This window comes from Schistocerca gregaria, chromosome 7, assembly GCF_023897955.1.
Source record: "Schistocerca gregaria isolate iqSchGreg1 chromosome 7, iqSchGreg1.2, whole genome shotgun sequence".
Classification (NCBI taxonomy): Eukaryota; Metazoa; Arthropoda; class Insecta; order Orthoptera; family Acrididae; genus Schistocerca; species Schistocerca gregaria.
This window is the reverse complement of record NC_064926.1, coordinates 515110361-515137598: the sequence shown is the minus strand read 5'-3', so window position 1 is coordinate 515137598 and position 27238 is coordinate 515110361. Positions and strand designations below refer to the sequence as shown.

Below are 27238 nucleotides of genomic sequence, written 5' to 3'. Positions count from 1 at the left end.
GCGAGCGTAGCACTCGCGCGGTTCCGGACTGAAGCGCCTAGAACCGCTAGGCCCCGCGGCCGGCAGTCAACGACAGACCCATTCATTACTCAGTGCTATTCAGGGGGCATACACCACAATACGATGGAGCAGTACCGTTAAATAATTTCCTGGTCGCTGGATTGGAAGGGGATTACCGCCGATGAAAATTGGGTTAGGTACCTCGTTGTTCACTGTGCTTCAAAATGAAATGTAGGTTAGGGCAATTTAGTAATGTCAGTGTGGATGGACACTTTTGTAAGTGAGTGTGGCTGGAAGTAATTTTATATTATTAGCACAATAGAGATAATAATAAACAAAGTAATGTAAACTTTATAATGTACTTGTGTTTCTGGTATGTTTAAGTGCATGTTAATAGAATGTAGTAGGCTGTGGTGTATTTCAGATTTTTATTTCAACAAAACTAATTTTTATGTTAAATATTTCACGAAACATATTCATCATATTACATTTTTTCTTACAAATTTCTCATTTGCATATCATAAATATGTACGTTATTTGTTTGTTTGGATTACGTTGAAGTCTGGGATCTACATTCGAATGCACTGTGTAAGTAGGCTGTTTAGGTTTTTTTATTGGTAACGCCACATAGCGCTCTGCATGAAAATCACTGGCTGTGCTGTGTGCATTCTGTGGCTGAGTGGCATTGTTGTAATATTCGCTATTGTAGTGTTGGGCAGCTGGATGTGAACAGCGCATAGCTTTGCGCAGTTGTAGGTGAGCCGCCAGCAGTGGTGGATGTGGGGAGAGAAATGGCGGAGTTTTGAAATTTGTAAGACTGGATGTCATGAACTGCTATATATATTATGACTATTAAGGTAAATACAGTGTTTGTTCTCTATTAAAATCTTTCATTTGCTAACTATACCTATCAGTAGTTAGTGCCTTCCGTAGTTTGAATCTTTTATTTAGCTAGCAGTAGTGGTGCTCGCTGTATTGCAGTAGTTCGAGTAACCAAGATTTTTGTAAGGTAAGTGATATGTGAAACGTATAGGTTAATGTTAGTCAGGGCCATTCTTTTGTAGGGATTTTTGAAAGTCAGATTGCGCTGCGCAAAAAATATTGTGTGTCAGTTTAAGCACATTCGTGTATAATTGTTCAAAGAGGACGTTTCAACTGTTAGAGAACATGCGAAGTAGCAGTGTTACAGAATGGCCACTTTCGGCTGCAGAGTGGCTTGTGCGGGAAGCTGTGTGATGGGATCTGCAGTACCGTGGCGAGCTTGGAGTCGGAAGTGTTTACTCCGACTGTAGCTAGCGGGCAGCGAGTGACGTACGCTGAGTCAGAGGAATGCTCTTGACAGCGTTATAGCGGCTGGGTCGACGGCGCCCCTGGTGACGGATACCATGTTTCACTTAGCAGCTCAGTTGGTGGCTGGGCTAGTGCGAACTCCACATGGCCGCTGGAGGCTGGCAGGAACGGCTGGCGCCCCGCCTGAACCCGGGAGCATCGGGGAGTGGCTGGGGTGCAAGGAGATGGCGACTAGCGTGTGGCATCGCCTTGGCGGATCCAGTTCGAAGCTTGATTGCACCAGGACTGGCTGACGGCTCGTAGATCAGCGGCTGCTTGGCTGCTGACGCAGCTCGTTGAGTCAGCAGTGACGTAGCTGCACATTCTACCGATGTCCGTCGCGAGGACTCTACCGGTAGAATGCACGGCGTTGAAGGACTGTTGCTCACTCCGGCATGGTGTCTCCTGGAGGAAACGCTGCATTGTGTTACAGCGTGTAGTGAACTAGTCCACTGCAGACGGGACTACGTTGCATACCGCACTGATGCGACGCCACCAGTGTTACAGCAACCATTAGCAGAATTGCGTCGATGGCTGCCCCTCATTCTCCTTAACTGGTTGTGAAAGTCCGCCTGAAACTTAATGGGTGGTAAAAATCATACATGAGAGCATGCATGTTAATAGTCTTTTCTTAGTATGTAATAAAACTATACTACAGTCTCGACGTACTGTAGGTAAAATTAGTCCTGAAAGTTATTTCGTGGTATTGATCAATTAATAAAAGCAGAAAAAAGATTAGGCACTGTGCAAAACAAGCGAATGTTGGGATTCTGTCATACAAAATTCTTGTCAGAAGTGGTGAAATAAGAACTTGAGTCTCAGTTTACATATATTGTATTGCTTGACAGTTACTAAGGAACAGAGACAGTGCCGATCAGGATTAATCACGGTAGTGATGGACGATATGACACGCTGCACATACGTAATACAGGTGGAGTGATATATATATATATATATATATATATATATATATATATATATATATATATATATATATATATATATATATCAACAGTTCAATGTCGGTTTTGACGGGTCCAGGCAAGGCGTAAAGCCTTGTGTCGCTCAGTCATCAAGCGTACATGAGAGGGCTTTCGGCGCCAAATACCCATATCGATCATATTTCATTGAATGGTCTGCATGCTTGCACTTGTTGATGGCCCAGCAGTGAAATCTGCAGCAATTTTCGGAAGGGTTGCACTTCTGTGACGTTGAATGACTCTCTTCAATCTTCGTAGGCCCCGTTCTTAGAGGGTCTTTTTCCGGCCGCAGCGATGTCGAAGATTTGATGTTTTACCGGATTCCTGATTTCACGGTACACTCGTGACATAGCAGTACGGGAAAACCCCCACTTCATCGCCGCTTCGTAGACGGTGTGTCCCGTCACTCGACCGCCGACTATAATACCACGTTCAAACTCACTTAAATCTTGATAACCTACTATTGTAGCTTCAATAACAAATCTAACAACTGCGCCAGACACTTGTCTTGTATAGACGTTGCCGACTGCAGCGTTGCATTCTGCCTGTTTACATATCTCTGTATTTGAATATGCGTGCCTATACCGGTTTCTTCAGTGTAAATTTCTTACAATATGGTATTGACTGAGAAAAGCGAATAAGTTCAAAAATGGGTGGTACGTTTTGTGTAATGATGAAACAGAAGAGGAAGTGGCATAAATATTGGTTCAAAATGGCTGTGAGCACTGTGGGACTTAACTTCTGAGGTCATCAGTCCCCTAGAACTTAGAACTACTTAAACCTAACTAACCTAAGGACTTCACACACATCCAAACCCGATGTAGGATTAGAACCTGCGACTGTAGCGGTCGCGCGGTCCCAGACTGTAGCGCCTAGAACCGCTCGGACACTACGGCCGGCGCAGAAATATTATAACCAAGTTTCGATAGCAGTGATTGGAATAAAAGCCTTACTACTTGTTGGGAATTATTTTGACGAAATTCCAGTCAGCAACTTTCTCCTCCAAATAACAATGTACCGTATGTGCACTTATGTATACAGGCACCTAATAGTGGACACTGTTGTAGGTTGCACCCACCCTTCACCTTTATGACGAATTGAAATCTGCTGGGGACGCTTTCACTGCTACGTCCGAATGTCTTAAATAACGAGAGCCTATTGTTCCATAAGAGCCCAAAACAAAGAAGGCAGTGATGTTGGACGCTGAAATCTGGATAGGAGCACGACTTTTTGATTCATCCGGAAGGTGTTCCAATGACTCCTGACTAAGGGCTGGCCAGTCCATGTCTAAAAACGTATTGTCAGCAAATCATTTCTCATACGGCAGCTTTAAGACAAGCTGCATTTTTGTGTTGGTAAAAACAACTGTTGTGTGCTCGAGCCGTCCCTCCAATGTAGGCAATACAAAACGCGAGTGCAATGTGTTCATATCTTTCCGCATTCAGCGTTTTCTTATGCGTAAAACTCCAACAACGATACACGCAACCTTACTTCCTTTGCAATTCGCTGTGGCACTCCAAATGACGACATATAACGTTCCCCAGGCTTTGCCAAACTCAAACAAAAAAATGGTTCAAATGGCTCTGAGCACTATGGGACTCAACTGCCGTGGTCATCAGTTCCCTAGATCTTAGAACTACTTAAACCTAACTAACCTAAGGACATCACACACATCCATGCCCGAGGCAGGATTCGAACCTGCGACCGTAGCAGTCGCACGGTTCCGGACTGCGCGCCTAGAACCGCGAGACCACCGCGGCCGGCAAACGCAAACACTTCCATCAGATTGCTACTGGGTACAGCGCCCCAAATCACTCGTTTTCAGTCATAAACTGCCCCGTGGCGTCGCTATTTACACGACCTCAAACGTCCGTTGGTATTCATTACAAAATTGTCCATTTTAACCGAGCTGCTCTGTCACTGGTGTCAGTTACTTGTAACTCTCAACTCACATCGTGCTAGCTCGACAGCTGACATAACTTTGGAACTGAAGAGCGTTTCCTTCTGCTAATTTAATGCTACTCTGACAGCAGACTTCCTCGGTGCTCGACGGTACCTGTTCGCCAGTACGTGGTGTCACACTGGTCCCATCTTACCTGCAAGTTGTTCACAATCACACTACCAACAGTCCAACTAGGCAGCTTCAGAATGGTTGAAATGTCCCTGACGGATTTGTGACTCAGATTACATCCAGTGACTAATCCACATACTAAGTAATCGAGCTCTCCTCATCGACCCATTCTGCAGTTACTGTTTATCTGCGGAGTACACGATACGGCACTCCTACTTTGGTACTGGCGGGCCTGCCTCCCACGACACTTACTGCGCAGTTGCCCATTATATACCAGTGTTCCGCTAGTTTTCATCAGATAGTCTATTTTTTTTGCCTTTGACTTTATATTGTGGAGTGACCACTGTGTCAAAATTAGAGAAATAGTGTCTTAAACATAAGGATACAAGTGTGCGTTACTTCCATGGATTATTACAGACTCAAACAATATACATATAGTTTGGAAGTGAACTTTGCGCCAAAGTCAAGCACTTATTGATCGGTCATTTACACTACTGGCCATTAAAATTGCTGCACAAAGAGGAAATTTAGATAATAAACGGGTATTCATTGGACAAATATATTATACTAGAACTGACATGTGATTGCATTTTTACGCAGTTTGGGTGCATCGACCCTGAGAAATCAGTACCCAGAACAACCACCTCTGGCCGTCAATACGACCTTGATACGCCGGGGCAAACAGAGCTTGAAATGGCGTGTAGAGGTACAGCTGCGCATGCAGCTTCAAGACGATACCACAGTTCATCAAGAGTAGTGACTGGCGTATTGTGACAAACTAGTTGCTCGGCCACCAATGACCAGACGTTTTCAGTTGGCGAGAGATCTGGGGAATGTGATGGCCAGGGCAGGAACTGCAACATGCGGTCGTGCATTATCCTGCCGAAATGTAGGATTTCGCAGGGATCGAATGAAGGGTAGAGCCACGGGTCGTAACACATCTGAAATGTAACGTCCGCTGTTCAAAGTGCCGTCAATGCCAACAAGAAGTGACCGAGACGAGTAACCAATGGCACCCCATATCATCACGCCGGGTGATACGCCAGTATGGCGATGACGAACACACGCTTCCAATGTGTATTCACCGCGATGTCGCCAAACACGGATGCGACCATCACCATGCTGTTAGCAGAACCTGGATTCATCCGAAAAAATGACGTTTTGCAATTCGTGCACTCAGGTTCGTCGTTGAGTACAACATCGCAGGCGCCCCTGTCTGTAATGCAGTGTAAAGAGTAACCGCAGCCATCATAGTACATGCTGCTGCAAACGTCGTCGAACTGTTGGCGCAGATGGTTTTTGTCTTGTAAACGTCCCCATCTGTTGACTCAGGGATCGAGACGTGGTTACACGATGCGTCACAGCCATGCAGGTAAGATGCCTGTCATCTAGACTGTTAGTGAAACGAGGCCGTTTGGATCCAGTACAGCGTTCCTTTTTACCTCCCTGAACCCACAGATTCCATATTCTGCTAACAGTCATTGGATCTCGACCAACGCGAGCAGCAATGTCGCGATACGATAAAGCGCAATCGCGATAGGCCACAATCCGCCCTTTATCAAAGTCGGAAACGTGATGGTACGCATTTCTCCTCCTTACACGAGGCATCACAACGACGTTTCACCAGGAAACGCCTGTCAACTCCTATTTGTGTATGCGAAATCGGTTGCAAACTTTCCTCATGTCAGGACGCCAACCTTGTGTGAATGCTCTGAAAAGCTAATCATTAGCGTATCACAGCATCATCTTCCTGTCGGTTAAATGTCGCATGTGTAGCACGTCATTTTCTTCGTGTAGCAATTTTAATGGCCAGTAGTGTGGTAACAGACTCTCTGGCAATCATTCGTTTACTCTGGCTGACAATAAATGACGCAACATTATGTACTGTTGAAGTAATTACCGTTCAAAATTTTCCCATTTACTTATAACCTAAAATCTCATTAGAAGGGTAAGAGCCTTAGGCGTCTATTTCTTTTAGAAACAGTTGTTATATTTACCCATTCATGTAACCAAAGACTCTCAGTGGCACTGAGAACCTCCACACGAGCAATTTTTTCGCCAGTATAGCGTAGAGCGGAGTCCTGAGTGTGAAGACGATTGGTACTATCAAACACAATCTGTAAAGAGACAAATTATTGAAACTATAAACTGACAACGTTTTAGTTTTGCTTCCTTATACCACACTCAAGGATAGCAGTACTATAAATATCACTATGATTTAGTTGCGAGGAATAAAAATTACACTTTGAGACCAAAAAAGGAATTATTCAAATGCGACGGATATCGGAAAATATGATGTAAATATACAGACAAGCAAATAGGGAAATGATTCCAATTTCAGAAGAATTGAGTGATCTATTCAAGAGAGAGAGAGCTTCACCTATTGAGATATGTAATGAAGTCAGTTTCACGTTGGTCCACCTCTGGCCCTTACCCAAGCACCTATTTGGCTCAGCTTTGGTTGATATAGTGGGCTGTATGGCCCTTCCCATAATGCTACAAACGTTCTCCATTGGGAGAGATCCGGCGACCTTATTGGCCAAGATAGGGTTTGTCAAGCACGAAGATAAGCAGCAGAAACGCTCGCTGTGTGTGGGCGGGCTCTATTGCGCTGAAACCTAAGCCCAGAATGACTAGAGACGACGTGGCTGGAGACGCTCAGAGAGAGGTGAGATACCAACCCGATTGTCGCCCACCATAACCAGGAGTGATGGTTTGGAGTGACATTTCATTACATGGCATGCACCCTTTGGTTATCAACAACTGTACCCGGAGCGTCGACCACACTTTGTGCCCCGTTTTGTTGCCCTTCATAGCAAACCACCCTCGGTCTACATTTCAGTAATACAATGCCGGGCCGCACACGGAGAGAGTTTCTACTGCTGGTCTTCGTGCTTGCGAGACCCTGCCTCGGCCAGAAAGTTCGCCGCATCTCTCCCCAGTTGAGAGCATTTGGAGCATTATGGACAGGGCCTTCAAACCAGCTCGAGTGTTCAACAGTATAACCCCCCCCCCCCAACTGGACAAAATTTGGCACGATAATTCTCAGGATGACATCCAACAACTCTAGAATGAGATTTTCACTCTGCAGCGGAGTGTGCGCTGACATGACACTTCCTGGCAGATTAAAGCTGTGTGCCCGACCGAGACTCGAACTCGGGACCTTTGCCTTTCGCGGGCAAGTGCTCTACCATCTGAGCTACCGAAGCACGACTCACGCCCGGTACTCACAGCTTTACTTCTGCCAGTATCCGTCTCCTACCTTCCAAACTTTACAGAAGCTCCCCTGCGAGATTTGCAGAACTAGCACTCCTGAAAGAAAGGACATTGCGGAGACATGGCTTAGCCACAGCCGGGGGGATGTTTCCAGAATGAGATTTTCACTCTGTATCGTAGTGTGCGCTGATATGAAACTTCCTGGCTAATTAAAACTGTGTGCTCGACCGAGACTCGAACTCGCGACCTTTGCAAAGGTCCCGAGTTTGAGTCTCGGTCGGGCACACTGTTTTAATCTGCCAGGAAGTTTCATCCAACAGCTATGTTGATCAATGCCAAATCGAATAACTGCTTGCACTAAGGCTACAATTGGAGCTTTCTCTTGAAATAATCATTCAACTTTTCTGAAACGTTTATCAGTTGTTTGTCTGTACATGTTTACCACGTCTACCGATTTCAGAGTCATTCGGAGAATTCTTTTGTCGTACATCGTGATCTTTCTTTTGTGCATGTGCCGGAACGAGACACGAACCCAGGAGTCTGCTCCTCTGGCACATTGCATTATTAATATGGCTATTCGTACACTAAACTCCTCAGTTTCAAACTTCTCCGTCCACCGTTTTCATGTCCCGCAGGAGAGTGTAAAATTACTAACCCAGTGACCCTAAAAGGTGTACTTTCTGGACTCGATTTCGATTCGACGTATAACTAAAGGTAATTAAAAATGTTTATCGCAGCAGACACTGCCTTAAAGAGTAGAAAAACGTCGTCTCATTACTTACATACTTAATACTCAGGTGATCGCGACGAATCCTCCACCGCCCGTCGATGTCTCGGAGTCTTCAGCAGCGAGCACTCTTTGTGCTGTTTCCACTGCCTGTAGCCTTCAGAATCTTCTTTGTTTATCTTCTTCTGGGGTGATGTGTTGGAGCCCTCTGTGTTAATTGCCTGTCTGTACCTTTCAAAAACCCTCAATATTTATCATCTTCTGCGGCTTGTACATTTACAACACCGGTAGTCAGAGCAAAGCAAACAGTTCCTTATTCATTGGAGCGATGTAACTGTGCGCTTGATATAAATGGCTGTGGGGAAGAAATTCATCCTTCATACTCGTAATGAGGAAAAGTGCTGCACTTCTCGTCGAAAGGTTACGATAACAGCAACCTTTGGTTTCCACTCAGCGCTTGTCTTTTCCCCAAAAGTGCCAATTGTTTGCAGAAGAATGTTGAGACCATTACGAAGATTTCAGGGAAGACAAATCCTTTCTACCCATCTTTTGGGGTCTGCAGCTTGTGCTCCATCGGCGTGTCTGTAACTGTGGCCTTGCAGTGGTTGTGATACTGATTTCTAACCCATTATACACTTTATCCTTTAATATAATTCTTCCCGCACTACAAGATAATGCTTTCACAGGCTTGTGTTCATAGCCTTAAATGAGCAACTACAATATGGCAATCTGATCATGTTACGTGAAAGCTGCCTTTCCGTACCATATACGTAACTCTGTTCGTGCACCTAACATCTGCCGTGCATCGTTCCAGTCTGATTAAGCCGATACAGAAGCAAATATCCTTAATTGATTTCTGAGAAAGTACGCTTGGAGGACAGAACTGAATGAATGTGATCGTACACTTTGTGAGAACTCGAAAAGAAAGTAATCGAAGCGTTTAAAATGTAGTGTTATAAATTAAACTCAAGGGAAATGGTAAGATAAGAAATGTAGATGTTCTCTACAGAGTGGGCGAGGAAACGAATGCTACTGTCGAAAACCCGTGCAGAAAACGGGAGAGGAAGACAAACAGATGCTAAGGTAGAACTCACTTCCAAGGTACCAGAGGGAGCCGCAGAGGGCAGAAATTCTAGGAGGAACCATCAGAATATACGCAACAAGTACTCGCGGATAACGGGTGTTAAACGCTGCTGTGAATTGAAGAGAAGAGATTGGTATCGCAAAGTAAATATTGGCGAACCTTATCAAAATAAATCGAAAAACTGAAGAAATATTTTATGCAATTTCATCAAATCGGTCCATATCACCTCTGCAATTTCCTAATGTATCTGTAACGTACGCATATGAAGGCAACAACGTGTAATTGTAAATACTGAGTCGTAACAGATAGTTTATGTCGATAGTTCCACTATACATCAGTACGAACTTCCAACCAAGTCATAAGCTGGAAACGTCCGTTTAGTATCAGCGCTAATGTTGGCATCGATATCTCACACATAATTCCCAGGTTGCATTACGACATTTAAGACTTTATTACAAAGAGGAAGCAAATCTTCGCAACTGACAAGGAACCCAGCGACAAGTTGCTAGAGAGAAATATTGAGAATGCTGTCGAGAAGAGGGGATAAACATAGAATGTTCATCAGCGGCAAATTTAAATTCCGTACAACTTATTCGAAAACTTCAGTTCAATTATCAAGGATCCAATTCATCAACAAGTACAGAATTACGACTTAACTTTGACATGCTGCCTCCAGTTGCGAAGCACATCACTTGTCAGTACAGGAGCCATTGTATTGTATCAGATAAATAGATATGAATAGATTTAAGCCTTTACCCGTGTAAAGTGTCGTACAAAATGGAGTTGTTTCTTCTGGGCCGATGGGTTTCAGGTTTCTTGATCGTCCGAAGAAGAAACGTACTATCGCTGAACACAGAGAAAGATGTGACTATGAACTCATTAGCTGCAGAAATTCATCATAGGACTCAGTTCTTTTACAGAAAGAAGCAATTTAGACTCGTTCATGACAAAGGACCTTAGTAAGCAAAGGCAAGCTCCGTTATAAAAAAAAAGTATTACTTGAAGCAACTACGCAACATACTTCCACCATTAACGGTGAATGGACACAAGAGTCAAAGCGATGCATCATAATACGCTACGACAAGCCGAGGCCGTGAGGTGAAACATTACCAGAAGCTGACTGACGTCTCGAGAGTTTCTGTATGCCGTTCTATTTAAGGAACGCTCTTCGGAGTATTGGCGACCGTTCCTTGTGTGGATCGGCAACAGCATCCTGCCGTTAGTGTATGAGAGTTTGTCGGTGATATTCGAAGAAGATGACAGTTTCGTGGCCACTACAGTTTTGCTTAACGCTACCATATTTTCTGCTTCGGGAGACATACGAGATAACCTATCCTGAACCTCTCAGCTTACACTTCACTAGCTTTCGTAATGACGCATGAGATTCCAGAAAGATACCAACAAAAACGTTGCCCTACCATAACTGATAAAGGCGGTAATGTGGAAGAACTATGTCCACATATTTAACTTGCAAAGACCAGTGATAAAGAAAGGTACTGGTAGCCGGTTTAACACGTGCTCAATGAAATAGTTCATTCTGCGGCACCAAAGCAGGCAAAGTTGATTGATTACGAGGGTCGCGTTCAATTTGCTCTGACATAATACAAAAAGGTAACTATACGATCTGGCATAAGAGACTACGCGAAGAGGCAGCCTGCTGCGTCATCCTATGCCAGGTTACGTCATTTACATGTGGTACGGCGGGACATGGGTTCAGCACACTGCTGTACCGCCCGCTGTGAGATTTGCAGGGATTGCAGCCGCTACTCTTCACTGAAGAAACTCCTCAGTTGGCTTGAGAAGAGCGCATGTTCAGGCCCTCGCAATGAGCAACATATAGGTCAAAGATGACCGTTCAATTACCGACACTGACGTCACAATATAAAAGGACGAATTAGGAAGAAAAGGTTTGATGTAAGCAACGCTACTCTTCTCAAATTAAAATTTAATGTTTTCTGGAGTCAGAGAACCTACACGATTCATAGAATACTTTATTCACGACAGCTCGTGTTATCATTGAATTACTGTGATGCAACAAAATGGCACGTGGAAAATCCACTTTACACGTGTCTTTGATGAGCTGTATCTCTAATACGTAATTCAAAAGCCTAGTTGCCTGTGAACGAGGTGTACAAAACTGGACAGGAGACGTGCGATGACCAGCTCATCTGTTACAAGCAGCGTAAGATTATATAGTATAAGTGTAACCACGCTATCGGGAATTATCTCCACGGTGGAGGACCTAGGAAACTAAATCTGCTGACCAGAGTCACAGCTGTACTTTTAATGCTTCACGTCGCTACTTACCGCCACTGTGTCATGAACACCGTAGAGGTATGAACACCCCAGCACGATACAACAGTCCACTTTAACGAAGGTACATCTTGAAGTGTTTATGGTAGACTACATACTCAACACAGAGAAAACACGTCGCCGCCAGAGAGGAGATATTTTGGCCAAGATTTGGTGAATGCAAAAAGCACTGCAGGTAGTACCTATTATAGGCTGCCATCAAAGATACTCACTCACCTACCCTCAAATTACGACGCCAATGGCAGGCTAGAGCCTTTATAGCTTTACTGCTTTCAGTGCTCGTGGATCGTGTATAAGAAGTTAACTCCGCCTTCAGCTCAAGATATGCTAACGTTCACTCAGAGTCCGCCGCTTCGGCACTATTGGCGCTACTCTTTGAGGACAGAACGTTGGTACACACTGTAGATGCCGCCAAATACGACGAACTTCTGACAGCTATAGTGTGCAATCTTCGCAACTGCCAAGGAACCAAGTGACAGGTTGCTAGAGATATCGAGAATTTTGTCGAGCAGAGGGAATAAACATATAATGTTTAACTCCGACAAATGGAAGATGAATACAAATGATTAGTACTTCACTATTCGTTTTCCTTCATAACACAATTTACAGTTCCATTCAATGAGCAAGAGCTGAGTTCACCAACAGCCACTCATTTATCGCTTCATAGGACATACTGTTTCCTGTGAACGAGCGTCAAGGGCATCACTAATTATTACAAGAATGACTGTGCCGTACCAAGTAGACATGAATAGATTTAAGCCTGGCACCGAGTCCAGTGTGGGACAAAATGCATTTTTTTTCCTCTGGGCCGAAGCGTGTCAAGTTTCTGTATCGTCGGTAGATGAAATCGAGTATTACCGACCGTCTACTGAAATGGGCCTACCAATTCATTAATTGTAGCAGTTCATTATAGGACCAGCCTTTTCTACGAAGATAAGCAATTTTAATTCATTTAGGAGACAACACCTTAGTAGACAGACGAAAGTTCCATAATAAACAAACGATTTATTACCTTCGACCATCAACATAATAGACTGGCCCTGACGTCATTTTCGTGGCTCCAACATCTCTGGGCTGAAGTCACGTGAATGTTGGCCAAACATGGTTGTTTCGTGTTGCGCTTATGACTGTACTCAGCGTTTCGTCGGGGGAAATGGCGTTATATTTCACGTGTAAATGTTTCTATGATAAATCTGCTGAAGTGACTTTTCTATGTTTTTTACACTTGAAATAGAGTTTCACGTAAATTAAAGTGTTGAAAGTGGTGCCTGTAAAGTCAGACTCATACTACATTTTGGAAAGTATCTGTAATAATTCGGTTACAGAAGTAAGTATAACTGTTTCTCGTTCCTACTCATAGGTTCCCTAAGGATGAAAACCGAAGGCAGCTTTGGATACAGGCCCTGAAGCGGAAAAACTTTAAGCCATCTGCAAATACGCGCCTTTGCTCGAAGCACTTCGAGGAGAAATGTTTTGATAGGTTAGTTGTTATTTACAACGTATATTTATAATTTGTATTTACAATGGCTGTCATTTTTAAACCTGATGTTTTTATAGGGCTAAGACTGGAGAGAATTGGCTAAGAAGTGATGCTATCCCGACACTTTTCGATTTTCTGGAGCATATTAAATCGAAGAGGCCTAAGCTCCGTAAATCATACACTAGAAGGCGTTCGTTAGATGATGCCTCGTCTTCTGAAGTCTGTGCTTCCAATGCCTGTAAGTCTGAATGTTGTTAGAATGTGTGTAACAACTGCGAGTTAGTAAAATATTGTATTAGCATAGAACTGTTGCACGTTTCGTTAAGTGCCATTTCGGACATGCTTCGCCCACAAATTATACCTCAAAACATGCATTTTTGTTTTCCTTACAGTGACGTTATGCAGTATGGAAAAGAACACCCAGAAAAACAAAAGTTTCTGGTATATTGGGGACTTTTCGAATAGCGATTTGTGTACTCCTGGCATAGCAGAAAAAGTGATAGATGTAGCAAGACGGCAGATTAGCATCAAAGCCAGAAAGTTAAAGAATTTGCACCGGTCATCTCGTGGGATGAAGAAGAAAGTCTTGTCTTTGAAATCTTTGATAAATAATCTTGAAAATAATCGTGTTATAAATGAATCCCTGGCTAATTTCCTAAAGGCAAGTATATTTACAATGACTTTCATTTTCAAAATGTATGACTGATTGCAGGTTGGAATACTTATGCATAAATGATGTGGCTTTTTGGTATCAGATGCTGCCACCTGGTACTTCGGAGTTGCTCCAACGTGTCAGTAAAGGTAAGGAAGCAAATATGTATCCAGCAGCTCTTCCGACCTTTGCTCTAACACTAAATTTTTACAGTAGCAAGGCATATAGCTATGTAAGGAAACATTTTAAAACATCACTGCCACATCCACGAACATTAAGAAAATGGTACAGTGTTGTTGATGGGGATCCTGGTTACAGTAAAAAAGGAGCAATAGCGCTTAGAATAAAGAGTCAAGAACTCATTAGCAAAGGTAAGAAATTGCTTTGTGCCATGTCATTTGATGATATTGCCATAAGGAAGCATGTTGAATTTTGTGGAAATAAGTTTATTGGTTACATAGATTATGGTACAGATCTTGACAATGACAATCTGCCTGTTGCAAATGAGGCATTAACATTCATGTTGACTGCTGTTAATGGTTCATGGAAAATTCCAATTGGCTACTTTTTAGTCAATGGCCTGGGTGCTGTTGAAAAATCAAACCTACTTAAGGAGGCGTTGAAATATACATATGATGCTGGAGTAGAAGTAATTTCTGTTACTTTTGATGGTGCTCGTGTAAACATTGCAATGGTAGACAAGCTAGGGGCCTGTCTTTCAACATGCAGAATGAAATCTTTTTTTTAAACACCCTCTATGTAAGGATGATGTTTGCATATTCCTTGATCCATGTCACATGTTCAGGCTAATACGGAATACATTACCTGGTGAAGGTCTCATTTTCGAAGGAAACAGAAATCCAATAAAATGGGATTATGTATTAAAATTATATGAGCTGCAAAAAGTGGAGAAACTTCTGGCTGCTACAAAAATAAGAACAAAACACGTTGAGTGGTATCGTCATAAAATGAATGTAAGGATTGCTGTGCAAACATTTAGTGGTAGTGTAGCTAATGCTCTAGAATTCCTTGACAAAGATTTGCAGCTAGCTGACTTTAAAGGATGTGAACATACAGTTAAATTTATAAGGACAATGAACAAACTTTTTGATTGTTTGAATAGTAAGAATCTCCTGTCCAAAGGGTATAAATCTCCTCTGTCAATGCAGACAGCTGGCCATATTTTACCATTTCTTGATGAAGTGGAAAAATATATTAAGAAGCTGAGACTTGAGGCTAATGGGCCATCTATTTTGTATACTAACAGAAAGACTGGTTTCCTTGGCTTTCTTGTATGTATACAGAGCCTAAGAAAATTACATGTTTCCCTCATAGACAGCTCTCAACCAAAACTAAATTCTTTGCTTACATATAAATTGCTATAGGACCACATAGACATTTTTCAGCTCAATCAGAAGATATGGTGGTGATAACAACAATCGCACAGCAGCTCAATTCAAATCAGCCTACAAACTATTGCTTGTCCATCAGCAGGTAAGAGGGTCAGAATTTGGACCTACTTTGGATACTGCAGATTGTTCCATTCTCAGTGTATCTTCTGGACTGGATGTAATGCAATCTAACCCATTTACATCAAATATCAATTGTAATTCAGAGAAGTTAGGCCTAGATGTTGCATCAGTCTCTCATGATTACTCATACAACATTCCTGCTGTCTCATTTGAACAGCTGTCAAATTATGTACAGAATGTTGTTGCATACATAGCAGGATTCATTGTGCATATATTGACTAAGTCAGTACATTGTGTAGAATGTGCAAATTCCTTGTGTGGGGCAGTGGACAGTGATATTGGAATAATCAGAAGAAAGAATGTGGGAGGATTAGTTATGCCTTCTGCTGACGTTATTAAAATTTGCAAAGCAACAGAGCGAGCTTATTGGTTGCAACAGGCGAAGGGAATGTTGCAAAAGTAAAATATTAAGCTTGTTCTTGTTTCATGTGCTGTGGCAGATATTGATTGTAGTGTTTTTCAATCCACCAACGAATATATTATGGAATTTGAGCCCACAGAAAATCACAGAAATGCTCTAATTAAATCAATTTTATTTGAGTATTTTAAAATTAGAAATCACCATTTTGGAAAGTCTGTGACAGAAACATTCCAGAAAGGTTGTGTGAGGAGTTTATATACAAAAACTGTGCTGTTTAAGGGACATTAAATATTCTATACCTGATCCCTATTACATTAGAGTTAATAATTGCCAAGGTTACGTTTATTATTATTAATGTTTGAACCATGATGTCTACACAAAGTACAAACAGAGGTATCTGGAGTTCTTAGCCTTTCTAAGTGCCTGTACTGCATCCACAAAGCCTTTTTCAATATATGTTTGGACTTTACTTCTGTTTTCAGACCAATTGGATTCATTTGTTTTATGTGAACCTAGATATTCTTTTGCTCTTAACAGAATATATATTTATGTACTGTCTTTTTTTATTTTTTGTTCCTTCTAGATCTGTATGTTGTGTTGTTAATTTGTTTGGGCCCTTATATTTTTACTAGATTTATTCTCTTGTCAGTGTCTTCTATATCTTTTTATCTGTTAAACATTGTTCTGCCCTCTTAGAATATGGGCTTAAGAAATAAATCTGTTGGAAAATATTGTGTTGTAAGATAGAAAATGTGAAACCAAATTTTGTAAGAAATACAATAATGTTGTGAAATAAATTATTGAGTTAACTTTTTCTGCATATCTATTTTTTCCCAAGAGATGTTAGTTTTCTTTGAATACTTGCAGCAACTGAGAAAAAAACGTAATAAATTTAAAATGAGAAAAGCACTTGAAAGAACCCACATGTATTTCTTTTCATGTTATCTATGAAAACTCAAACCCCCAAAAGTTGTTTCACGTAAAAGTTTAAACCAGTTTCTTGATTCTTAGTCAACTGTAGTTGGTGCAATGGATTGTGTTCACTTCAGTAAATTGTGTCTGCTATAGATACGTAATAGCCACCAGGTAGTAAGGATTTGTCAGATGAGATTGTAATACAAAATTCAGTAGGCTCTGAGTGAAGCATGTACAGGTACATATATCTCATTCATATGCAACAGCTTTCAAAATTTGCTAAGGAACTTAGCGAAAATGTGAGATTGTGCATGGTGTTGACAGTGCATGTTTGTAAATATCATTGGAGTGTCAAGCACATAAGTATTTCTATTACCTCAATTGTTACTGCAATGGATAGTGTTTACCTATGGCAATATGAATCCACTACAGACACCAGGTACTAAGGATTTGTCGCATAAGCTTGCAATAAGAAATTTGGAATGCTGTTTGAGTGAAGCAACTACAGGTATATATATTTCATTCATATGCAACTGTTTCCAAACGTCATGAAAATGTGACATTGTGCATGGCATTGGCAGTTTATGAACTCTGCAGAAAACTTACCTCACTTTTCAGTGTAAGAACAACTTTTCCTATCTGTAAAGGTTACTCCTAAGGTGCGCCTAAAATTTATGTTAAAAAAGTGAGTTTTTAAGCTCTAGGTTGACTAATTGTCTTCTGCTGCATTTGTAGTAAGCTATTAAAATTGTCCACAAACTGCAATGATAATTAAAGGGGAGTTTTATTTTATTTATGCCCACATGATCATTATGCAGAGGCAAGGAAAAGTTTCCTCATGATCCCAAGCAGTGTCAGAACAAAATCAGATCACTGTACAGGCATTATTTTTCAAAAATAAGAGCCCCTATTCTTATTGTACTGAGAGACTGCCAAATGTTTTTGTTTTGGCAGATGAGCTCTAAGCTGTTTGTGCCCTGGAAAATAGCTCTTAATCTGGATGAGGGTCAGTACAGTTTTGCAATATTAGGAATGAAAAGTGTCCCTTAGATAGTTTTCTTAAAAAATTATGTACTGTCAGTTATTTTGCAGTTTGTTTCCCCACAGAATGACTATCTTAAGACAGAAGTTGACAACCGTGTTTTAACCATGAGAAGAGTTTTCCTTGAGATTGTTTTCATCAACTGTGAAGAAATGCCATTTAAAAAATTAAAATCATTGCATAGTCTCTTGGAACATTTAATTTATGGTCTGCTCTGGTTAAATTGAGAGCTATAACGACAGTTTCATTTGAAATTTTATAGGTGTTTCTTGAGTCATAATTGACATCTTTTACTGCGGTGCACAATATTCACCTTGGTATATGCATTATTCATTTTGTGGCACTTAATAGGCCACAGGTAGCAAGGATTTGTATATTCAGGTGAGATTATAATAAGGTAAGAGCACCTATAGTCGACACATTAAGAGAATTTTTTCTACCTTCTAATACTATTACATAAATGTGGGCTCCAAAATTATTTTCTGAAACTTCAAAGTCTCACCTTTCATCTAAAATATCATTTTTTTTAAACTGATAGTTTAAACTTTTGTAAAAATATTGAGAAATGAACCTTTGAAGTACACCTAAAATTGATACTGGAAAATTTGGCACCTATAGTTGACATTATTCCCATATCCCATTTTCTTTTATAAGGGACTAGAGCTCAAAACGCGGCGAATCCAATGTTTAAAGTTTTGACACAAGCCCACTCTTACTGTTTAAAATAAGTTTAACGAAATTTTACTTTAATTGATAGTTTATGGTAATTTCGTCTCGCAGCGCAACCAGAGTGGCGTTCGATGTATTTGTTACATTTTATAAATGGTACTGTGAACAAATCCAGGTCAAATGTAGTTCTCGCATAATTATTCGCAAATGAAAAGTAATTTTTGTTGAAAGCGTTTGGCAGCAATTGAGAAATGTGGGGAAAATACGATACAAACATAGGATGGCAGACTGCTGATTTGAAATCCCTCCGTGTTTTGCCAACAGTCACGTGGTTTATGTTGGAGCCACACCAGCCCTACAGCTTCTGCACAGCAAGGCCAGTCTACTAGTATCTATGATCGAAGTTTATTACGCAACTGTGGGTAACGACCAGTGATTATAAGTGACAAAGGCCAAAAGGAAGTACATATAAATCACACACCACTAAATGGTCTGACAGGACAAGGCCATGAGTGAGACAACACCAGAACCGGACGCCGTGAGCTATTATGAGTTTTTATGTGTCGTGATGTTAATTTTAATCGGACTTCTGGTAACTGTAACCTAATGTGTGACAACAACTGCAAGTACTGCCTTTATAATGTAAGGATTTATTGGTGGGCTCTGGAGAGTATGACATTTTCACGGCCGTTACAATTAAGATTAGCGCTACCATATTTTACCCTTATTGATGTCTAAAATAACGTGACTTGGGACTTTCAGAGGCCATTCCTCTAGCTCTAAGAATGTCGTACGAGATTCCAGAGCCGCCCGGTGTGGCCGTGCGGTCCTAGGCGCTTCAGTCTGGAACCGCGTGACCGCTACGGTCGCAGGTTCGAATCCTGCCTCGGGCGTGGATGTGTGTGATGTCCTTAGGTTAGTTAGGTTTAAGTAGTTCTAAGTTTTAGGGGACTGATGACCACAGATTTTAAGTCCCATAGTGCTCAGAGTCATTTGAAACTTTTTTTTCAGATTTCAGAATGAACTCACGAACAAAACAGTCTCACTAATCCTGACAGAGCTAATGCTATGAAAAAGGAAATATCCTGCTGTTCGACACCCAAAATCCACCGACCTAGAAAGGCTTTGGTTGCTCACTAAGCATGTATCTAAAAAAGCAGCACCATCTGCGGCGCACAAGCTAGTGGAGCTGCTTTTAATTTGCATTGATATTATACAAGAAAAGTTGTTGTTGTTGTGGTCTTCAGTCCTGAGACTGGTTACATGCAGCTCTCCATGCTACTCTATCCTGTGCAAGCTTCTTCATCTCCCAGAACCCACTGCAACCCACATCCTTCTGAATCTGCTTAGTGTAGTCATCTCCTGGCCTCCCTCTACGATTTTTACCCTCTACGCTGCCCTCCAATACTATATTGGTGATCCCTTGATGCCTCAGAACATATCCTACCAACCGATCCCTTTTTCTGGTCAAGTTGTGCCACAAACGCCTCTTCTCCCCAATCCTATTAGTTATGTGATCTACCCATCTAATCTTCAGCATTCTTCTGTAGCACCACATTTCGAAAGCTTCTATTCTCTTCTTGTCCAAACTATTTATCGTCCATGTTTCACTTCCATACAGGGCTACACTCCATACAAATACTTTCAGAAACGACTTCCTGACACTTAAATCTATACTCGATGTTAACAAATTTCTCTTCTTCAGAAACGCTTTCCTTGCCATTGCCAGTCTACATTTTTTATCCTCTCTACTTCGACCATCATCAGTTATTTTGCTCCCCAAATAGCAAAACTCCTTACTACTTTAAGTGTATCATTTCCTAATCTAATTCCCTCAGCATCACCAGACTTAATTCGACTACATTCCATTATCCTCGTTTTGCTCTTGTTGATGTTCATCTTATACCCTTGCTTCAAGACACTATCCATTCCGTTCAACTGTCCTTCCAAGTCCTTTGCTGTCTCTGACAGAATTACGATGTCAGAGATCATAACCAATAGATTGTAGTCAGAGTCCACATCTGCCCCTGGAAATGTCTTACAATTTAAAACCTGGTTCCGAAATCTCTGTCTTACCATTACATAATCTATCTTATACTTTTTAGTATCTCCAGGCTTCTTCCATGTATACAGCCTTCTTTTATGATTCTTGAACCATGTGTTAGCTATGATTAAGTAGTGCTCTGTGCAAAATTCTACCAGGCGGCTTCCTCTTTCATTTCTTTGCCCCAGTCAATAATCACCTACTACGTTTCCTTCTCTCGATTTTCCTACTACCGAATTCCAGTCACCCATGACTATTAAATTTTCATCTCCCTTCACTATCTGAATAATTTCTTTTGTTTGATCATACATTTCTTCAATTTCTTCGTCATCTGCAGAGCTAGTTGGCATATAAACTTGTGCTACTGTAGTAGGTGTGGGCTTCGTATCTACCTTGGCCACAATAATGCGTTCACTATGCTGTTTGTAGTAGCTTACCCGCATTCCTATTTTCCTATTCATTATTCAACCTACTCCTGCATTACCCATATTTGATTTTGTGTTTATTACCCTGTAGTCACCTGACCAGAAGTCTTGTTCCTCCTGCCACCGAACTTCACAAATTCCCACTATATCTAACTTTAACCTATCCATTTCCCTTTTTAAATTTTCTAATCTACCTGCCCGATTAAGGGATCTGACATTCCACGCTCCGATCCGTAGAACGCCAGTTTTCTTTCTCCTTATAACGACATCCTCTTGAGTAGACCCGCCCGTAGATCCGAATGCGATTTGGCGGAGGGCACTAAGCAATGAGAATAGGCCGACGTGCCACTCTCTGGCATATGACTTCATTTCTATGTGGTATGGAGGGGCATGAATCAGGATACCGCTGCCCCGGCCGATGTCAGATTCCCAAACCTTTGAGTTACTGGGTCCTCAGTCAAATAGCTCCTCAGCTGGCTTCAGGGATTGCACGTGGCCCGTTCTAGTCTTCCCACAGACGAAAAATCGCTTATAGTACCTGGAACCAAACCCAGGGCCTCCTGAGGCAGGTCATTCAGTCACAAGCTGGCCATTAAGATCGGACGCTGACAACAAAGAACGCGAAACAGGTACAAAATATGCACTGTAAGCCACGCCGTAGTTCTCCCACTACCAGTTAGTGTCTCCATTCTAGATTCAGACAATCTGTATGATTTTGTACCTTGATGGAATCCTTCGGATACCAAAGGGCGTCTCAGCACTGATTTAATGTACTGCACCAAGGCGGCGAACGACAAACCACCAAGTAGGTTTCACGGTCGAGCAGGGTATCAAACACATAATTCAAAGGCACGCAATGATTAAAAAGTGGACTTTCGCACTCAGTTATAGCAGGCGCTGTAAGATGGTGTAACACAAGAGTAACCCAGCATTCAGAAAATATCTACACGGAGGTACTAGGAAACAAAATTTGCAGACATCAGTACTATGGACACATTTAGCGTTTCGCGTCCCTGCTGCCCTCCCCGATTCACGAGCGCCAAAAGCGAAGCATTTTTCCCATCATGGCACAACAGAACAACCTAACGATGGTGGATCTTGAAGTATTAACGGGGGATTATGTACTGAAGATATGCACAAGTTGCAGACGAAAAAGAGAATGAATGTTGCAAGCGGAGAACTAGGTAACACCGGAAGCACCACAAAGCTCTTCGCAGATGATTGTGTTGTACACACAGAACTCGTGAACCTATTAAATGTAAGGAGACCTTCAGATTATTGACGCTTTAGTGGCAATTGACTCTCACCATAAACAAATGTAACTTATTGCAAATTCATAGACATGAAGTTTGTTGTTATATGATTTCACGATTGTAGAACCATCATTGGAAGTACTTGCTTTCATAAAATATCTAGACGTAGATCTGAAGTGGAATGAAGATGCAAGGCCGAGAACCATTAGAAGGCTCCTCGGGAAATGTAGTTCATCAGCAAAGTAAGTAGCTTACAGGACTCTGGTTTGATCTGCACTTGAATATTACTCGTCATTATGGGATCCATACCACAGAGAACCGATAGAGAATTAGAGAAGATCCAAAGAAGAGCAGCACTCTTCGTTACGGGTTCATTTAGCAAGCGCGAAAGCGTCACAGAGATATCAGCGATCTCCGGGGGCAGAAGCTGTAACGAAGGCGTTCTGTGTCACACTATGGTTTATTGTTTAGATTCCAAGAGTGTGCGTTGCTGGAAGTCTAAAAATAAATTGCTTCCTTCTACGTATATCTTGCGACAAGACCATGAGAAAAAAGTTAAAGAGATTCGAGCTCACACTGTGTCTTATCGGCATCGTTCTTCCTACGAAATAATCGCGGCTGGAACTGGAAACGGGTCAAGCGACAGTGGTACAGAAAGTATCCTTCGCCACACACCGCAAGGCGGCTTGCGGAGTATAGACGCAGATGCAGAAGGTTTTGTGACCACAGAAATGTTCAAAGGCTGCAGCTTCTACCTATTACAAGCTGTCATCAAGATTATTCATCTGCGCCAGCGCTGTTGATTTCGGTGCCTTTCGTGTCTTCAGAGTTCATGAAGCAAATTGCATAGCTCATTTCACCTGCAATTTAGAGTCTTGTCCTTCAGAGTTTACAAATGCTTCAAATGGCTCTAAGCACTAAGGGACTTAACATCTGAGGTCATCAGTCCCCTAGACTTAGAACTACTTAAACCTAACTAACCCAAGGATGTCGCACACATCCATGCCCGAGGCAGGATTGAAACTTGCGACCGTAACAGCCGCGTGGTTCCGGACTGAAGCGCCTAGAACCGCACGGCCTCAGCCGCCATCTTCAGGGTTTACAACTTCTGCACGAATGGTGCTGGTATTTGAGGACTTAATTTGCACAGAAATGCTGCAAAAGACTGAAAACACATGAGCCAGTAGTATGCGTGATAGTCGCCTAGATTAAGGACTTACAAAAAAACGTTAAGACTCCAAGAAACAACTGACACATATATGTCGTTTGGGGCTCACATTGGTATATTACCATCACCATGGATGACACTGATCTCTGTAAAATAGAATATAATTTAGTCGTCTAGATATATGACAGTGTTGCGCCACGTTTAATACCAAATCCCAATCCCAATGACACCACCTACAGATCCATGTTGTTCCAATATCTCTTCCTCTTATACATTGATACTAGGAGCATCCTTCGACAGAACAGAGAAATGAATAGCACAAGGACTGAATGGCGCAAGAATAACCCCTCGACTCACAAAGAGGAGAAAGGAATTAAGATTGGACTTTAACTCTCCGTCCACGAGCGCGTGATTAAAGGCAGAGCGCAAGATTCAGAGTGTGTTCTAAGTCACCCCTCACCGACATGGTACTTGGAGATGGAACATGAAACTCAGATTCGACAAGAACGGTATAACGATATGTTTACGTAATGTGTATACATAAACACACAGTTATAAATGTCCCCGTTCGTAGTCGCTAATTATAACAATATATTTACTGTTGTGCTGCAACATATAGCTATAATCAGCGGTGGAAATATATTTGCGAACGCCGACCGTGTGCGGCTGTTTCTTGTTGGATCGTCTGATCAGTCGGAAGTTGCACTGCAGAGGAGATTAAATGCCTATTCAAAATATAATTATTTTTGAATAGCTCAACATGAATTTCCTAAGGGACCGTAGTTTTATCATGCATTTACCAGTAGAATATGGCGCGGAGAAAATATTTCGCCTCATGAAACTTCTGTCCGAACTCTACGAAAGAATTCGTGACTGTGAACTCTCTATTTGGCAGAAACATGAAGAAAATTAAATAACTTCATGAAGGAGTGAAACATAGATTCTTTAAATAAATAGTCCATACACTAGTTCCATTTAACTCTGAATTTATGGCAATTAATAGATGAACTCACACTACAATGAAGAATTTAACATGGACGCCGTTTTGACTGGCACTTCTCGTAATGAAAATAATTCCTTTGACGTTTTCACATACACGCCGCACAATAAATTTACTGCTATGCAGTACTGCACTTTTACTTTACACTAAAATAATATTTTTAACGATAATAATACGGCGGCAACACATGCGCGTCCGACACAAGTTACAAGAGACAAGAGAAGAATGAGTAACTGTTCATCTAGAATGTCTCATACATACAAATAATGTGTAAAAGTGTTCTTCTTTTGTCCGTTTTTTCGGGCCGCGGTTTTCAAAGTCAATAACTCACTGCATCTCTGACAGCGCTTCGACAATAAACAAGTTACGTCACAGGTCGTTCACCTTTTAGATTCTCGCAACATTATTTGCTAACTGTAGCTGTTGCCGAGCGACTGCACGATTAGTGAATGATTTAAAATGATAAGGCAATCACATAATGTTACAATTGGTAGGAAATAGGCCGTGTCCATTGTAAGCAACCTTCAAGAGATTTCTCCCAATATATTTGGGGATATAATGAAAAAAGTAAATCTCGAAGGTCGAATGAAATTTGAGCCCCTCCTTTGCCAAAATGAAAGTGCTGTTCCTTATCCATTGCTTCCCCTCATTCCAGAGATATTTAGTAATTTACTCAACGCGCTGATGACGAAAACAAATGTATCATAATGTGATGATACTTTATGAATGAAGACCCATAACAACTTCTTACGTCAAGCAGAGATATTCTCTTAGCAACAAGCAGGGAAATTGCTCGTCTCGCAAATCAATACTATAGCCAAGTACAGCACCATTCTTCACTGTTACGTCACTTTCGAATCATAAATAGCAATCACGCATCAACAAAAGATACTGCAGCAACGAAACGGGCTCACTTTGAAGAAGAAAATGAATCTGCTTTTCCGAACTGTGTATTGCAACATATTCGATGGGTAATTATATAATAGCACCTGATTCCCGATTATCATCTAATTGCTCCGTAAAGCAAATATCCAGGACCGATTATGTGAGAACTATCTTCAGTAGTATTCTCGACTGGAAAACATTTCAACGTCGTTGAAACAGTAATTCATGTTCCTCTGAAAATCAGTGCTTCTCATCGATTTCTAGTATTTCATTGATTACTTCTATAAGTCTATACACATTGCTCTATCATAGCACATGCTTTTATTTGCAATGCTCCTCGATAAAAAGTACCCCTGTATCGATTTACTGGTCGTATAGCCCTATGAAGTAATCAGACATTTCTCTCTTCTCACTGTCGAAAGTAAGCAACTGAAGTACTTCGCTTACTTCATATTGTATCTACCTACATAGTACGAAAGTAAATTAACAAAAGCACGAACAGCTCGAAACGGATATGTTTTCAATAGAAAACAACAATTAGAAACTTCCAATTAACACTAAAATACGTAATGAAACGGGCAGCATTCACAATCATCAGTGTTACTTAACCCTACGTCTACGCCTGCCCAGTACAGAAGCTCAACCACAAATACTACAGTTCAAATCTAACAATTTGACAGAAAATGAGCCACAAGTACCTTCTCTAATGGATGTTGTGTATGGCGACTAGAAATGTAAAGTACTTTGACGGAAATTGCAAAGCAGGAAGTCTCACATATCACAATCATGAGATCTATCTCATGTAATACATTGCCACACCAGTTGACAGACACGCCCAGATTAAATGCCACGTTTCACTGCGCTGCACAGCTGACCTCTTTATGTTTCATCGTATCATAGTAAGTCATACCCATATGTGTTCAAATCACGTAATGATTGAGCGAAGTTCCTGTTTGATTCTGTCTTCACGTACGGGACAGTCGTTAATGAATCACTTCATTTGACAAATATGCAGCTAGCCCCTGTGGGCTTTCTGAAACTGCGTCAAAGACATATTTCATCGTAATTAGTAGTTCTTTTGTTATGTATTTCACAGATGCAATTGCAACACATCAAACGAATGTGATCGATAACTGCTCTTGTTACAGTTATGATCGATTCCCCTGCAAATATACTGATGAGCTCACACTTTTATTAAGGTTTCGCCATCATCACCATCGTATCAGTATCAATAACTTAATCCGTCAGTACCATCCTGTAATGAATAAAAGTCTTCTCCAGACTTGTGTACTCTTTAAAATGTTCAGCTTTCTCCACGGCCGTATTTTCTGTACGTTTGCTGACAAAATTGGGAACTAAGTTTGAATAGGCCATTTAGCTATCAAAATGCTTACCGTGCCATCACTGACCTCCTGTTTATTTCTTTCTGAATCCAACCACTCATCTTTCCAATTATAGATCATTTTTGGCTCGCTATTAATTACGCAAACGCAACAGTTTATACGGAAATCGGTTGTCATACACTTATGTGTATTTCTGTCCATGTAATTTAATGTAACTGAAGCTTTAGACTTAGAGTTTCGTAGTAAGTTAACACATATTTCTTCCATGGCCTATTCGTCCAGTGCAGATTTGACAAAAATTGAATGATCTGCTTTGAGAGGCTTAAACAATTCTGACGCTGGTGACGATTGACTACTTACGGTTATCATTTCCGTGTTACGATCCTGTACTCTGCCTGCGAGCCACTCAGCTCTACCTGCGACGACTGATGTTCCTCTTTTATGTGGGGATGCTTGCTCGCAGTATTCACATGCTGCCGCACCCACGCACACATCTAAAGAACAAAAGAACAGTGTTTGCGGCTGGTGCCATATGTGCACGTGCCGTATTTGATGTAGTGGTGCCAATATCCTGGACGACACCGAGGTCATGCAACTAAAGAAATATTTGAACAGGCGCTTACTTAATTTGTCTTATTTTCTGTCTCTGACTCTCTCTCTCTCTCTCTCTCTCTCTCTCTCTCTCTCTCTCTGTCTCTCTCTAAATCCATTTGCACTAATATCGATGTATTCTGTGTACATTTTCGTCT

The 27238-nt window shown here is 41.4% G+C and overlaps 1 long non-coding RNA gene across 1 annotated transcript; it reads right to left on the bottom strand.

The window, feature by feature from the left end:
* Positions 1–414: 414 nt before the first annotated feature.
* Positions 415–26906, bottom strand: LOC126281302 (uncharacterized). Its single transcript, XR_007551246.1, has 3 exons — positions 26850–26906; positions 6378–6497; positions 415–1907 (listed from the first exon to the last, which is right to left on the bottom strand). It is a non-coding gene; the product is annotated as an uncharacterized LOC126281302 (long non-coding RNA).
* Between the last annotated feature and the right edge of the window lie 332 nt (positions 26907–27238).